The sequence below is a fragment of the Bidens hawaiensis genome, unplaced genomic scaffold (genome assembly GCF_021521415.1).
Source record: "Bidens hawaiensis isolate Kalapana, Puna unplaced genomic scaffold, B.hawaiensis_p1.1 tig00012136_1, whole genome shotgun sequence".
Taxonomy (NCBI): Eukaryota; Viridiplantae; Streptophyta; class Magnoliopsida; order Asterales; family Asteraceae; genus Bidens; species Bidens hawaiensis.
The window spans coordinates 14,867-28,479 of NW_027491976.1; the positions used below are offsets into that span (position 1 = coordinate 14,867).

The window sequence follows — 13,613 nt, forward strand, 5'->3', positions numbered from 1 at the left end:
CTTCTTCTGATCAACCTGCAATCCTAGAAAGAAAGTTAGTTCACCCATAGCGCTCATCTCGAATCGTTTCTTCATGACAGCCTCAAAATCCTGACACATGGATACTCTTGATGCCGCAAAAATGATATCATCAACGTAGACTTGAACCAGCAGGAAGTCACTTCCTTCTCTCTTCACAAACAAAGTACTGTCGATCAATCCTCTTTCAAAACCATTTTCCAGCAAGTAGTCTCATAACGTTGAATACCAGGCACGAGGTGCGTGATGTAATCCATACAGCGCCTTGCTCAACTTGTATACGTGATCAGGAAAGTCTGGGTCAGGAAAACCCGGAGGTTGCTCAACATACACAACCTCATCAACTTTCCCATTTAGGAACGCGCTCTTCACATCCAACTGAAATACCTTCATCTTTTTAAAAGAAGCAAATGCCAAAAACAATCGAATCGCTTCTAACCGGGCGACAGGAGCGAACACCTCATTGTAATCAATACCCTCTTGCTGATTAAAACCTTTAACAACCAGCCTCGCCTTATTTCGAGTGATAATTCCCTTATCATCTCTCTTGCACTTGAACACCCATTTTGTGCCTATAGCATGCACATTCTTTGGTTTTTCAACCAAAGTCCAAACTTCCATCTTTTCGAACTGAGCCAACTCTTCTTGCATGGCTTCGACCCACGAGCTGTCCTTTAAAGCCATTTGATAATTCTTTGGTTCAATCTGGCTTATAAAGCAGGAGTACAAACATTCGTTCAGTATACCCGTTTCCTTAATGCTTGTATAAACACAGGTGTGCTCAGTCAAGCTTTTTCTGGTTTGTACACCGGTGGACACATCACCTAGAATATTCTCCAAAGGGTGATCTTTGTGAATTCTCGTGGTCGGAACAGCACCGACATGCAGATTATCTTCCAAATTTGAAGAGATCTCATCAATGGTTGTTTCTGGCTGAGAGTGAAAAGGATTAATAAATTCATCTTCAGTCGAGGCAGTAGGGGTACCGATAGTGTTTGATGTGGAAGGTTGAGATTTCTCAATCAGCTGTTGTTGCAATATATTCTCTTCCTCATCAAGTATCATCTTCGTCACAGCTCTTTCGTCTTCTTCAGAAATTTCCAAATCAGGTACGTTAAACGACTTAAAAAGCTTAACATAGTCGAAAAGCTCAGCAGGTCCATTGCTTGGTTTTGGCGATTGGTAACTAGTAATGTCGGTGTTACAAACCACCTCCACCTTGCAAGTCGAAGTATTGAAGACCCGTCTGTTGGGAGTCCCAACTACATAACCGACTAAGATTCCTTCATCGGCTACTTCACCAAATTTCGAATTAGTCTTCAAAATCGAACAAGGAGACCCAAACGGTTCAAGACCGCACAAGTTGGGCTTCCTTCCATGCATAAGCTCGTAACAAGTTTTTCCAAGTCTCTTAACGGTTAACACCCTATTCAGAACATAGCAGGCTGTAGCAACTGCTTCAGCCCAGAACATCACAGGAAGCTTCGAGTCTGCCAGCATAGTTCTGGCTCCTTCAATTAACGTTCGGTTCTTCCTTTCAGCCACTCCATTCTGTTGCGGAGTATACGGAGCGCTGTATTGATGTTCAATTCCTTTCTGAAGACAGAAGATTTCCATTTCAAAGTTCTTGAACTCTGTCCCATTGTCACTTCTGATGTATTTAACTGATTTACTCATGACGTTCTCAACTTTTGTAATTAGATTCTTCACCATCTGAGCCGTCTCATCTTTTGTTTTCAGAAAATATACCCACGAGTATCGCGAGTAGTCATAAGTTATCACCAAGCAGTAAGAAGTACCACCTAGACTTTTTACATTCACTGGACCGAAGAGATCCATATGAAGTAGTTCTAGAGTACCGGCAATAGAATTGATCTTCTTGGTGAGATGGGTTTTCTTGTGTTGTTTTCCCTTCTTGCATGCTATACATTTGTCTTCAAAGTTAAAACTTTTTAAGGGAACGCCCATCACAAGCCCATTCTTGACAATGAAGTTCATCTTCCGAAGATGAATATGTCCCATTCTCCAGTGCCACAATTCTGATTCTGATTCGCTTGCTTTGGTCATTAAACAAGATTCTCCGGTGGCCATTTCAGTAGACCTCATATCCATCACATATGTATTCGTTTCACGTGGAGCTTTCATAACTATCCATTCGTCTGGTATCTGAAAACCAGGCTTTAATACGATCGCTTCGTTCTTCGTGAAATGGACAGTGTAATCTTTATCACAAATCTGCGACACACTCAGCAGATTGTGCTTTAATTCCTCCACAAAATTCACATTCTCCAATGTCATTCTCCCATTCGACACTGTTCCTCTACCAGTGATCCTTCCTCCGCTCTCACCAGCAAAACTAACTCTTGCACCCTGAACAGGTTTTAAGTCTTGCAACAAGTGTTTGTTGCCCGTCATGTGCCGGGAACAGCCGCTATCTACAATCCAAAGATTGTTGGCAGCCCTGTTCAACTGTTCCTGCACAATAAAACAAAGAGTTAGAATCTTGGGACCCAAGACCAATTGGTCTTGGATCGATACGTCCCATACCCTGGCTTTCTCAAGTTAGCATCAGGATAATTTCTGTAAGTCCTGTTAGGAAATCTCCTTGCAGATTGAATGTAATGCCTCCCAAACCTATATGAATTGAAAGTGTTATATCTTGTGGTTTGGTTGAAAAACTGAGGTTTGTTTTTATAAAAACTTGAATTAGTTACATTTTGACACTTTGAAAAGTTTTCATTTTTAGCAGTAACAAAATGACGCTTATCCTCAGTTTTATTTGGCCTCACACCTCTGAATCTCGGCTTCAGAGGGCAATCTGCAACTAGATGTCCTAATTTGTTACATCTAAAGCAACACCGACTCTCCTTTTTCTTGTCAAATGTTGGTTTGGATGTAGAGGCAGTGTTACCAGCCGTTCGTCTCACATAAGGTGGGACGTACGGATTGAGTGGAGAACTCTTTTTAGAAATGTTATTTTTATCTCCACCGGTGGGTAACCCTACCTTCTCTTTTGTCTGACCAGATTCAGACAACTTATCCGATTCCGATGAGACTGGACTCGAGACAGAAACTTTCACATTTGAAACAGGCGAACTCGTTTCGCCACAGCTAACACTTGGTTCTATATTTGTAACCTTGATGGGAGTTGTCTGAGTAACCTCGAAATCAACAGATTTCTGAACACTCGGATTATAAGTATAGTTGTGGTTAAAGGGTGGTGGAACCTCGTGATAACCGATTCCTCCCCTCTTTGCAGAGGTACCTTGATCACTCACGAGGTGATCAAGGATGGCCGAGGAATTCCTGAACTGCTCAAGTTTGCGGTTCAGTTCCACCACCTTCACCTGGTGGTCAGCAATCTGTTTATCCCGATCAGCAATCAATTTAGTTTTTTCTTCTAAAACTTCATAACTAAGATCAATTATTTCAATTTTCTCAGCAAGTTTGGTTTTTAAGCTTTGAATGTCTTTTTCACATGCTTTTATCTTAATTTTATAACTGTTTTCTCTTGCTTTCGTAAAATGGTGATCTTCTTTAATAGTTTTAAAATCAGCATCTAAACGGACGTACTGATCAGTTATTGTTGTTAGTTGCTCAGACAAATTCTCACAATTAGTACAAATATTCTTATTACTTACCTCGGAGCGATTATCCTTGTCATCTGCCACGAAAGCTGTTTCTTCTTCAGTAGCTTTCTCATTTCCATCAACCTTCTCACATTCTTCAACTTCAGCCTCAGCCATGTTCGCCTGCTCACCAGATTCATTTGAATGCAGGTTCCAGTTGTACTCACCTGCTTCTCTGGTCAACATGGCATTAATCTCTCTGTTAACTCCAAAGTGTTGTGTAGGCCGACCTTGTCCTCGTTCAACCCTCTCATTTCTACATTCTTTGGCAAAGTGCCCGTATTGTTGACAATTATAGCACCTTACCTTAGATTTGTCGAATCCAGGCCTACCACCAACAAACTTTCTCCCAGTTTTCTTCATAAACCGTTGAACTCGCCTCACAATCATTGCCATTTGCCATTGCAAATCCATCTCCTCCAGATCATCAGCATCGATCTGGTCGTAATCCTCATCCAGAACAGCAGGGTCCACAATCTTCCCCTGGATGTAGTTTTCATAGGAAGCAATAAATGATGCATAGACTGCAAACTGCTCTTCAGCAGATTTTACACTCATAGGCATCTTGGAATAATTATTGCTTGAGGCATTTGCAGAGAAACCACTTGTGGATGCTTGAGGCTTTGAAGTACTTGATCCTCCAGCAACGAAACAGACATCACCGTTCAAGTTCACAGAAATGTTTCCTTCATGAGAAGAGTCAGGACCTGACTCCCCTTTTGAGTAAAAAGCAGCAGATTCAGGCCTAGAACTTGAGCCTGAGTTAACCTTTGCACCATACATACCAGGGTCTTGTATCTGATCTGTTGGTGTTTCTTTTCGAACCATATTAAGCTCATAAGTTCTGAGCTTGTTTACTGCCGTTTCCAGATCATAATTAGGAAAGTCTCTGTCTACCCTCATAAGAACGGTGTACATTTCCCACTTCGGTGGGAGAGCATCGAGAAGTTTTTCAACGATCTCTTCTTCTCGGTAAGCAATCGAATAATTGTTAAGCTCTGTCATTAGATGATAGTATCTGGTGATAATATCATCCAGTGATTCGTTCTTCAAATATTTGAAGACAGAGAACTGAGTCTTCAAAAGTTTAATCTTTGATGCACGGATACCCACGTTCCCCTCGAATCTATTTTCAAGAGCATCCCAAAGCTCTCTCGCAGAAGTGTACTTTCGGAACGTATGGAGAACCTCTTGAGGAAGTGCCATTGTTATAGCAGCATGGGCCTTGCTCTCGGCCTCATACATTTTTTTTTCTTCGTCCTCCATTTTGCTATACTTCTTAACCACATCACGACCTTCGTATTGCATAGTTGGGGGGATATATCCATCCTGGATGCACACCCACATTTTTGCATCCTGGTATCTAATGTATTGGATGAATCTGTCCTTCCATGCCACGAAGTCAGTTCCTTTCATCAACCTCGGGGCCTTAGTGGCTGACCCCGCTTCTACTTCCATCTTGACTAAATCGGAGATGTTAATTGACGACATCTTTGCGAAAACCCGAAAACCCGAAAATTAAAAAAATCTTCCAAACAGCACAGTAGGCGAAGTTAAGAATAACTTCGCTTGAAAGTTAACTTCGCTGGAAAGTGTAACTTCGCTGGGCCTTAAATTCGCTTAGGATGAGCGAACTTAGGAGGTAAGCGAACTTGGGTGGTAAGCGAAGTTGAGGATAACTTCGCTTAGGCGAACTTAGGAGGTAGGCGAAGTTGTGGTTAACTTCGCTTAATCCTTATATCTTCGCCGAAACCCTACTTCCAGTGACGGCAACTTCGCCTGAAGAACGGTAACTTCGCCCGATGAACAAGGAAACTGTTCAGATCTGATTTCGTCAATCTAGCAGTTTCCGATCGATGTTATGGCTTGCAAATGACTGTCAAACACGAGTAAAACACAATCCCAATAAAAACACGTCCCGCGAATAGGTCAAACGAGACGTTTTCTACACCCGCGTGAAATCCCGAACCTCACAATCGAGCCGATGGCTCTGATACCAATTGTAGGCTCCTGGACGGATCGTACACGGGATGTCGCTATCTGCGCAGGTGCGGAATCCCTGCGTAGTTAGATACGAGTGCAGAATATGTAAATCAAACACACGAGCAATGAACGAACACGTTATATTGATAACCGAACACGTGACTCGAGGTCACTATTACAGACACTGACTAGCAAACACGTAACACTCGAACTGAACAATTGAAACGAAAACCTAACCAACCACTTAAACTGTTACAGCGAACAGTTTAAATAGACACGACAACTTCGCCTCAGGCGAAGTTGTCTTTAACTTCGCCTCAGGCGAAGTTGTCTTTAACTTCGCTTGTTCAACAAGTTCGCCTGAGCGAACTTGTTGACAACTTCGCTTGTTACAAAAACATAAACATAATCATAAACATAATTACATTACAGACTCGATTACAAATGCTAGACTATGAACTACTGACACACATGTACCAACATGTGTGCCAGCTATAATTCCTATGAAAAAACCAACAAAGAGAAATGATTCATGACTTGATCTAAAAGAAAAAAGTCAGAAAATAAAAGCGCAATATATACCTTGGCGCACCGCCGTTCGCGAGTTAAACATCGCCATGAAGTCCATTTTCCCCCTTTTCGAGGGTAAAACAGGGGACTTCAAAGCAACCTTCGGCGCAGCCTCGGTACCTTGTTGCGCCTGAGGTTGATCCACCAAGGTCGCCGGCTCTACAAACATTTGAGTGAGCAAAGATTCATTAATAACTCTATCGGAATCACGCTCATAAAACCATAAAGTATAAACAAAGTATACCTGTTGGAGAAGAGGAAACAGCAGGCGCAGCGCCGCTTCCCTTTTCCGCCGCGCGAAGAGAGGAGGTGGCGGCACCATACCTCGTGTGGACAGGAGGACTGCCCACACCTTGAGGCAAAGAAGACAAGGAAAACTTGGAGGTAAACCCCTTGGTTTTCTTAAGTCCCTTCGCTTGAGTAGGAGGATCCTGAGCAACAGGGGCATCATTTTTCTTCTGTTTTTTACTGGCCCCTGCGCCAGTTTTCCCTTTAGCTTTACGCTTGAGTTGTGGCACCTCAGCTTCCTCCTCCACCTCTTCTTCCGCGAGCTCCAGCTCATAGTTCTCGAGCGCATCTACAATACGTGCAACAGAAATGTTAACCAAATTTGGTATTCTAAAGGCATAAGCATAAGTACAAAGGCCTACCAGGCGCATCGCTGTCAAAGCAAAATCCCAAATCAACAGGGATGAACATATCATCGAAGCGATTGGGGAAACCAACTTCCCCAGCGCCCAGCGCGACAGAGCCACCATCCATATGCTCATCATAGGCGGCATGGACGTACTCCTTGCTTACTACATAAAACAAGACAAATGATATCAGCAAAACGAATTATATTCGTGCAGAAATAATGCAATGAGCTAATAACTCACATAAGCCATCAACTTGGATAACAGGCTCAGTCGCGCTGTCGGTCCACCTCCTGCTCATACCAACCCCCACCAGCGCCTCCTCGCAAATATTCTTGGCGGGGGATGGTTCAGCAGTCAACTTATTAACCCATGCGCCAGTTGGGTTTTTAAGAACATTCTCATCCGTGGGCGCAGAAGTGATCGCGCGCATGGTCATGCGGATGGGAACCACACCAGCCTTAATATAAAAAAATTTCACAGACCAGTCATGAAGGCTTTTGAAGGAAACAGTGCAGCACTTGACCTTCTGACTGCGAGGAATGAACGAGAACCAAGAATCTTGGATTTTTGGCTTATAAAAATATTGAAAGCGCCGAGGGGTGGGCTCCTCGCGCTGAGCTTTGCACATGAACTCAAAATGAGTCATGTGCACAAGTCCAAAAGGATGGACTTGGGATATGTGAATCCCATGAAATTGAAGCAGCGCACCCATAAACCTTGTCATCGGGAGACGAAGGTTGCAGTGAGTGAAAAAATGGCAGTATAAGGAGATATAGCCGGTGGGCGGATCGGCCGCCGGGAGCAGACAGCCGTACTCAGGGAGAAAACCCTGAGAGGCGATGAGACTGTCGAAATCAGACTGTCTCAATTTGCAGGGAATCTCATCCCACCTCTTCACTGTCTTGCCCTTCCCCACCTCCTCCGACGAGGCCTCGGTAGCCCGTTTTCCCTTGCCGGTCTTCTTCAAAGTGGACATGACTAATGATTTTACACGGCGTTTGCTGGGGGAGATTGTGGCGTCTGGGTTATCAGACATACAACTGTGAATCAAACAGAGGTTACTTCAAGAACGGAAATCTGGAAGCAAAAGACAGGCTCTTAATCGGAATAAAAATGGAAGGAAAGAAAAAGCTCTGAAATAACAATGAAGATGAAGAATAACAACTCAAAAGGCTTGCTTTTATAGGCCCAGGAGAGAGAGAAACAGGTACTTATCAGAGTTCACGCGCCCCCACTCGCAGGTGCAGGCCAACGCGAGCGCGACACGTGTTCCTGACACTGTGTGAGGGGACATAAAAGGGAACGAAACAGGTACTGATCAGAGTTCACGCGCCCCCACTCGCAGGTGCAGGCCAACACGAGCGCGACACGTGTTCCTGACACTGTGTGAGGGGACAGGAAAGGCAACTGTAGCACCTCGAGTACACGAAAAGTCTAACACATGTCTCCATCTCTGACGCATGTCAGCACCAACCAACCACGTACATGGACGATTCATTTCAACCAAAAGGGTAGAATTTCGCGCAACGATGAGAAATAAAAAAGGAAAAGACAAACCCTATTAAAAGAGAACTATTAAGTCTAATATCTATCTTACCTCGCTCGCGCGAGACAAGACACACATTAGACTGGGGGGGCTTGAAGAGGTATGTACCCGCCTTAACATCGAGCGGGGCGGGTCAACCCACAAGATATAGACAAGAGGCTTGAAATCAAGATATCATGAAGGCACAAAGCCAAAACCTATGCGCATGGCGCATATCACATATGCTCACGCATATCACATATGCTCACGCATCACATATGCTCACGCATCACATATGCTCACGCGTATCACATGCTCACGCACCATATATGCTCACGCATATCACATCTGCGCGTGGCGCATCTGCGCGTGCTCACGCATCATATATGCTCACGCATATCACATCTGCGCGTGGCGCATATTACATATGCTTGCGCATATCACATCTGCGCATGAAACATCTGCGCGTGAGAATAAAGAGAAGACCTCGCGCATCCTCAGGATAGGCGCATATCACACATGCACATAATCAACCTCGTCCTTATCCAAATCAGGATAAGGACAACCTTGATTGTGCTCGTCAGACAACCTTCCAGAAGGTATCCTTTAAGGAATAAGAATATGCTGATGTTGACAGCTGCCAATGAAAGGTGGACAACTCAGCAAAACCCATGTGCTACCACGTGATTGCACATGGGTCAGGTGAAATACCTGGGTCAGAGAATAATCAATGAAAAAGCACCAGGTGTCCTAAGGACACGTGGCGCAAAGCAATAGGAGAAGGCCAAAAAGGCCCTAATGGGATCTGAGCCCAATCATTGGAAACCCTAACACTATAAGTACCACACCACCTCCACAAGGGGAGGTAAGCAAGAAAATACATTCCAATTCCTTACTCACTCTCAGATTATTATTATTTTCTCCTACAATCTCTTATTCTCACACCGGAGGGTTACCCCAAAGAGGACCCCTCTGTCCCTTTCTGAGGGGTAAGTTCACGGTGCTGCTCGTTTTGTAGGTGGAAGAATTCATACTCCGGAGAACCATCGGTGAAATAGCATACTCATACCCGAGGAAAGTTGATCGTCTACCAGTGAGCCGATCCACGTTTCTTCATGTATCAACGCTATATTTAATTGAAATTTTATAAAACTTTATATATTAAAAGTTATTAGAGAATAACAAAAAAATAAGTACAATTAATTATATTGATTATAATCATATAAATTTAAAATGGTAGGGATACACAATTTCGAATTGGTATGAATGCATAGTTTAGTTTAGTTATTAAACTAATCTTCACGTATGATTTAGTTACCAAACTAATCTTCACGCATGATTTGTTTATCAACCTAAACTTCACGCATAGTTTAAATAACAGACATTTCGAGAATTCCTAGATTTTAAGCATTTAGTTGGAATCTCTCATCTAACTTGGATCATTTTTAGAATTTTCCCTAATTTGTTCATATTTTTGGGTTAAGATATAAATATTAGGGGTGTCCATCGAATCGAATAACTAATTTTCAAGTTAATCGAATCGAATAATTTATTTTTTTGCTGAGATTCGTATTCGATTCGTATTCGTTTAAAAGTTGTATTATTCTATTCGTATTCGTATTACATCCCATATTCGAAATTCGATTCTATTCATATTTGAAACTCGAATTCGAATAAATTTAAATTGACACATATGTCAAAAACTTCAAAAATCATAATCATCGATGTAAAGCACATAAATATAAGATTAAAGTAGCTATAATACCACATGTAAATAAGTTCAAAATTAAGTATTGACAAAATTAAGAAATATTAGTATGAGTTATTGGGACTTATTATTATGTTTTAATATTTATTATTTAAGGATTTGACCCAAATTAAAAAATTAAATATATATTAATATATTATATAATTTGAATTCGAATTTCGAATTGAATCGAATAAAAAATCATGAATTTGTATTCGATTACTATACTCGAATACGAATCGAATCGAATTCGAATATTTTGAAATCGAATTGGAATCTTCATATTCGAATTCGAATCGAGTTGAATTACGAATGTTTCGAATTCGAATCAAATTTTGAACACCTCTGATAAATATTCACCCTTTCCTTTAAACTATTTAAGAAGTTACTGGTTAACTGATTTATTAGATTTGTATCTTTTTTATATTTTTGTAAGAGTTAAGCGTCATTTTATTTTTAGTACCTGTGGTTTGTTTAATTACACAACTTTAGTACCGTTTTTGAATTTATTGCAAATGATCACTTCACGTTAAACTTGTCATTTTAATACCTTTTTCTAACCCCGTCTATTTTTATCCGTTAAGTCGGTGGTAGTGAACTGGTAATTTCATATATTATGTCATAAACTCAGTAAAACGTATCCACAAGGCATGACCAAAACGACAAGAGAAAGACAAAGGATGGAGACCAACTAAGATCCTACAGTGGTTTTGATAGAGAGGTATAGGAAGGAGAGAAAAAAAAAGAAGGAAATACCTTCTAATACGATATAAGCATTTGCATTATAATCATTATTATAAATAAAGTACAAATAGATGATTAACCCAAAAATGAATGAGACAATCTATAATAGACTATCACCTTTGTATATAAATCTAATCAAATGATAACCACAATTAGTATTGATCTCAGAATACCGTCAAGTAGAAACAACTCACTATTCATTACCTTCTACTCAAACGTCATTATTCGTGTAACGAAACTATTATTCGTGTAACGAAACTATAATGTCATTATTCGTGTAACGAAACTATAACGTCATCTAAGGCTAATATGATATGCTGATTATGGGAACAACTAGCAATGATATGACAGTGAGAAGGAAACCACTTCCAAACCCGGTTAACACAAGAAATCAAAGGATGGGGAATTCTTTATCATCATCATTATCTCCATCCTCAGATGCCGGAGTTTGCAACGAGTCTTGATTATTCTGACATTTCACGAAAAAATCACCACATAAACCGGAGTTTCCTTCGAAGCTAGAGTTTGAAAAGGTTAAAAGTTGGCCTCCAGTAGGAATAACTCCCTCTAGATTATTAAAAGCGACACTAAATGTGGACAAAAAACTTAGTTTCGCCAAGGATGAAGGGATTGTTCCTGTTAAATTTTTATGTGAAAAATCCAGCGTCTCTATGCTCCTCATACCTGATAAAGAGCTCGGAATTGTACCCGATAAACTGTTGTGTTTCAAATTCAAAACATGTAGGTTTTTCAAGTTCCCAAACGCAGCAAGATTGGGCCACTAAGTATGTTGTTACTGAGGTCTAAGAGTGACGGAAATCTCATGATCTGATTGTACTGTAAGTGTAACATTGACCCTCTACGGCTCTTGTCGCTATTCCTGAAGAACGGGAAATCCAGTGACGGTTCCTCTAATGAGATATCTCTTGAAGTCATGCTTTGTAACTGTGTTATATTCTTGGGTATCTCTCCAGACAAGGAATTGTTTGATAAATCCAAGTAAAAGAGAAACTCAAAATTGCCTAAATAGGCTGGAATCGTTCCTGTCAACTCATTAAATGAAAGATCCAACAACTGCAACTGTTTCAAACTGTTTAACCAAGACGGAATGCTACCTGTGAGCCTGGAATTGGCAATCACTAGAGCCTTGAGTGCTTTGAATTGTAAACTATCATCAAATGGCAGCTGTTCTGTCTGAAAGTTCATGGCGAGTACCAATACAGTTAAATTAGGGCAGTGTTGTAGGATTTTAAGAGTTGATGAGAGGTTATTAAAGCTGCAATTGGAAAGTGAAAGGTAAGAAAGAGACTCAAAGTTCTTGAAACTTTCTGGAACTTGGCCGATGAATTTGTTTCTTGCAAGATTTAAAGCTTTTAATTTGTGGCAAGATGCAAGATTTGCAGGAATTGTACCAGAAAAGTTATTACTGCCAAGATCAAGTGAGGTAAGATTAACCATCACCGAACAGTTAAAATCAACTGAACCATCCAAAGAATTGTTTCCCAAGTTTAGAGAATACATGGTCTGTGAATTTGACAAAGATGGAGGTATCATACCAGACAATTTATTAGAATGAGCTGAAAAATGACTCAAATTCGGAAAGTTATGAAAGATATCAGGTATATTTCCGGACAACCTGTTGGACGAAATGTGTAAACGGACCAGTTAACTGGAGGAATTACCAATTCCGCTGATGGAAGTGAACGCGTTGTCATCAAGAGCCAGCTCCTTCAATCTTGGTAATCTGAGTAAGAAATCGGGTATGATCATACCAGAAATAGAATTGGAAGCAACAGACAGATTTTCAAGAAAAATGCAATTCCGCACCTGCGGTGGAATAATTCCAGTAAAATAATTCTTGGCGAAAGTAAGAATTCGAATTCTGGTGGAATTAACACATAAACCAAATGGAAGCAAGCCCCTGAAGTTATTATCAGAGATGTCTAATACTTGAAGTACAGGCAGATCTATGCTAACCGGTAAAACCTGATTAAATTCATTCGCACTCAAATCATGTGTTTCCAAATGGATGAGATGAAAGACGGAAATCGGAAGAGGGCCCAAAAGGTAATTGTTGGAAAGATTGAGTGTTGTAAGGTGTCGTAAATAGAAAACTGAATCAGAGAACTGGCCAGCTAATCTTTTATCCGGGAGTTGTAATCCAACAATCCTACCAGAAGAGGAATCGCAAGTGATGCCTGCCCAGTTGCAGCAATAAGAAGAGAGCCATCCATCAATTGGTGATTCCAATCCTTTCATGAAACCCGCTAATCCTCTTAAGTCATCGGAATTGCATGTCAGGAGGTTCTGTGAGATCACAAAAACCTGACTTTGTAGAGAGAACAGAACAAATACCCATATCCACAAAACTACCATCATTTCAGTATAGACCAACTGAAAAATAAGAACTAAGAACAAGAACAAACGGCTTCGGATTTTAGCGAGAAATCCATTAGATAAATGGAGATTTGTTATTCTAGTTTTAAAAAGTTGTTTCTCTTTTGTGTATTTGATTGTTCTTTTTACCCGGAGACACAAGTCAATCGTCTTTGTTTGGGTTGTAGTCAACTGTAATACTTTCCAGTCTTTCTTACATTTCACTTTCTAATTGCAGCTTCGGTATCCTCTCATCATCTCTTAAAATCGTTCAACACTCAATGCTCTCGGTGCTAAAACAGTCGAACACGTTTTAAGCTCTATTTGCCTTCTTTAAACATTTCAGTGCTTTTTTTATTGTTATCCTAGGTTCTTCCTCTTTG

At 40.9% G+C, this 13,613-nt stretch overlaps 1 pseudogene; it reads right to left on the reverse strand.

The window, feature by feature from the left end:
- Window positions 1–11,122: 11,122 nt before the first annotated feature.
- Window positions 11,123–13,293, reverse strand: LOC143540043 (phytosulfokine receptor 1 pseudogene; annotated as a pseudogene).
- Window positions 13,294–13,613: the final 320 nt, after the last annotated feature.